This window comes from Callospermophilus lateralis, unplaced genomic scaffold, assembly GCF_048772815.1.
Source record: "Callospermophilus lateralis isolate mCalLat2 unplaced genomic scaffold, mCalLat2.hap1 Scaffold_246, whole genome shotgun sequence".
Lineage (NCBI taxonomy): Eukaryota > Metazoa > Chordata > Mammalia > Rodentia > Sciuridae > Callospermophilus > Callospermophilus lateralis.
The window spans coordinates 250,079-253,806 of record NW_027513304.1 but is presented as its reverse complement, the minus strand read 5'-3'; positions in this window follow the sequence as shown (position 1 = coordinate 253,806).

Genomic DNA, 3,728 nt, shown 5'->3' with positions numbered 1-3,728 from the left:
ATTGGATTTAAAACATTCTGGTGTATGACATGATTGATTGCATTTAAGAATAAATACAGCATTCCATTTAAAATAGAGATGATTATTCTTCAATAATAAAATAAAGGATTGTGTCCAACTACAACTAAGAGACAAATATTAAAAAAGAACAAAACATTGGAATATAAACTTGTTCTTGTTAGGGTCTGTAAACAAGTCAGGATGGTGCCTGGCATTTTGCAGAGGGAGTGGTTTGTGAAGTAACGCCAGTGAGCCATTAAGTATGGAGATTCCTTATTGGTTGACTGTTGTATCTAGATTATGTTAATTAAGATAAGCTGTGTGGAATATATATATATATATATATATATATATATATATATATATATATATATATATATATATATATATATATATATCCCTCCTGTCCTACCATAAACGGCTCTGCACTCCTGCTGTATCAATGTACACAAGTTGTTTGTCACCCCCGGTTATTTTGCTGCAGCCTGACTGCGCCATGTTTTTAAATTATTTTGCAAATCAGTCCAAGACATAATAAAAAAATTTAAGGATACACGTAGCCAGACATGGTGGTGCACACCTGTAACCCTAGAGTCTCTGGAGGCTGAGGCAGGAGGATCTTGAGTTCAAAGCCAGCCTCAGTAAATTAGTGAGGCCCTCAGCAACTTAATGAGACCCTATCCATAAATAAATATTTCAAAAAGTGCTGTGAATGTGGCTTAGTGTTCAAGTACCTTAGGTTCAGTTGCCTGGAGAGAGAGAGAGAGAGAGAGAGAGAGAAATGTAAAAGGGACATATAATAAAATATGTAAACTGCCTAGCACCAGATCCATTTGTGTCACAGCCACTTGAATCTTCTGAATTAAATTCTAATTGTTGGGTTTGCTATAACTTGTTTTATTCCCCTATTTTAGCAACAGTACATTCAACTTTATCTAATAATTATAATATGTGTGTGGGTGTTTTTTGTTAAGTTATAAGCATCACTGAAGGCACTCAAAGCTTTTAAAATACAATGTAATTTGAATTTTTAAAGTAGCCTTATTGGAATATAACTTACATATTATAAAATTCACCTGGTATAAAAATTCAATGTAAAGTGTAAAATTCAATATTTTTGGTAAGTTTTCAGAGTTGTGCAAATAATACCATACTAGTTTTAGAAAATTTCCACATTTCCCCAAAGATTTTCCAAATCCATGTACTCTCAGTTCCCATACTGCAGATTTTATAATGTATTAAGTTTTGCTTTTTATTCAAGAATGTTAGGTGTGAGGTGGAGAAGAGATGTAAGGGATCTAAGCACAGAGGCTAGAATCTCTCTCTTTCATTTCCTCCCTAATTTTATGTATCAAGTTTATATTTATTTAACACTCAGTTTGTACCATATTTCCAACTGTCCTCTGCCAGTTCAATGTCACTCATGAAAAGGGCTGTCATCTATAGTGTGCTAATGGAGTTAAGTAGTTTAGTGGTTAAAACACCTAAGATTTATTTTAGTCTATAGGACACATTTCTGAAATGTTTTTATGTATAATTTAAAATTTAAACACATGGAAGAGAAAAACATTTAACAAACACAAGTAATATCACCTTATTTTACATGGTGCCCAACTAATTAATAAGTACTTTGGTGTCCTTGATTTAATTAATTTACTATTTTTTTATGTCTACCTTACAAGAAGAAATTTTAGACAAAGCAATAGTTTGTTAACAGCAAAACTAGGATTCAAAACTAAGTATATAAAGTCACATATGGGAGAATACTGATAACTAACAGTGAAAGTAGTGAAGGTGTAGGTTGTAGAGATAGAGAACAGAGACAAATACACAGGTGCACAGAGATTCCATATGATCACAGAGATCACATGCTAGAATCATATAAAGAAGCTTCCAGTTCTTCCTCACACTCAGGAATAACTTCTCAGCTCTTTGGTATCCTAACATATTTCCCTGAAGGATATTTGATATATATTGTCTTAAGTTTGCTCAACTATAGGCATAATGGTATCATCCTTGAAAATAGTCTTGCAACTGAAGCATGGAGGCTCATAGAGATATTTAACTGGGTCTAATTGTGATAGTAAATATGATAGTATATGTGACTCCATTTTGTTTTGTGACTCCATTCTGTAAAACAAACATTCCAAGTACATGAGTAATGACTGGGGCAAGATGTTCTTTTCCTTTTGCTACAGAAACATTTAAGAACATGGACCTAATGGGGTATTGTTTCTGTAACTAGGGTAATGGGGCCCTGTTTCTGTAACTGGGGTGATTGGGTTAACTGTGATTGGTTAGGCTTCCCTCTACCTGACTGCATTCTCCCACTCTGTAACCTGGCTTGCTTGCATTGACTAGACCCCCATATGTCTCTTTTGCAGTTTTCAGGCTTATAAGGAGTGCCCTTGCAATTGTTCAGAACTGATCAGTAGAACATCTTTATGTTCTGGTCAGTCACCACCGGTGTGCTTCAATAAAGGTTTGATTCAATTATATGTGAATGGTCTAGAAGTCAGTTTATGAAACCCGGGACAAAGCTTTAACCATAACACTGGCATGTATAAGAAACTTAGTAACTTATGCCTTGTGGGGGTATCAGGCAGAAAGCAGCTGTTTACTTGAACAAACAGGTATGGTCACTCTACCTCAGCACATAAACTCAAAATGGAGAAGCTCACAGCAAACTACTGCTTTGCAGAATGGAGTAAGAAAGGTTTAGGCACAGACTGAGACATGTGTTCTATACACCATGGAGTAATTAGGGCAGGCACGGACTGACAGCTGCTGTTCTACACTCCATGGAGTAACTCAGAGCAGTCACAGCATGAGAACTACTGTTGTGTACACCATGGAGTCACTCAGGGTAGGCACAGCCTAAGAACTGCTGTTGTGTGCACGATAGAGTCACTCAGGGCAGGTGCAGCCTGAGGACTACTGTTCTACACACCATGGAGTCACGAGAAAAGGCACAGCCTGAGAACTACTTTTTTACACATCATGGAGTCACTCAGTGCAGGCACAGCCTGAGAACTAATATTTTGTACACCATGGAGTCACCCAGGGCATGCACAGCCTGAGAACTGCTGTTGTGTACAGCATGGAGGCACCCAGGGCAGGTACAGCCTGAGCACTGCTTTTCTACACACTATGGAGTCACTAGGGCAGGCACAGTCTGAAAATTAATAATTGATTATTACCCAAATTAAGAAGTGAATTACAACTCTGAATAGGGAACACTTGGAATTTAGTCTTTGAGTGACTCCTTTAAGCACATGTTGGTGGCCCTAATGGGGAGAATCACAGCCTCTGGAACAGGAGTCCACTATATTTTTCCTTTGCTAGCAAAGCAAAAACTTATTTTTCCTTTTTCTCAAAACCATGTTCTCATCATTGGATTGGAATCAGGGATCAGAACTGCGCTTTCAATAATAAAATGCCACTAGGCAACTGAACTCCAAAAAAGGGGGGATATGGCTGTTTATTTTCAGAAGTATCTTTGCTTTGTTAGTATAAAAAAGGATATTTTAACCTTATCACTAAAAGCTACCCCACTGAATTAATGTTTTAATGCACTTTACTACCTAAGAATATACCTACTCTAGTTCTTCCTTGGAAACTACATCAAGTGCCTGAACTAGAAAGAAAGTTCCCTTTAATTCTGGTGAAGTGCTCAGATATGCCCAAGAAATTATTGCTACATTAATATATATATATATATATATATA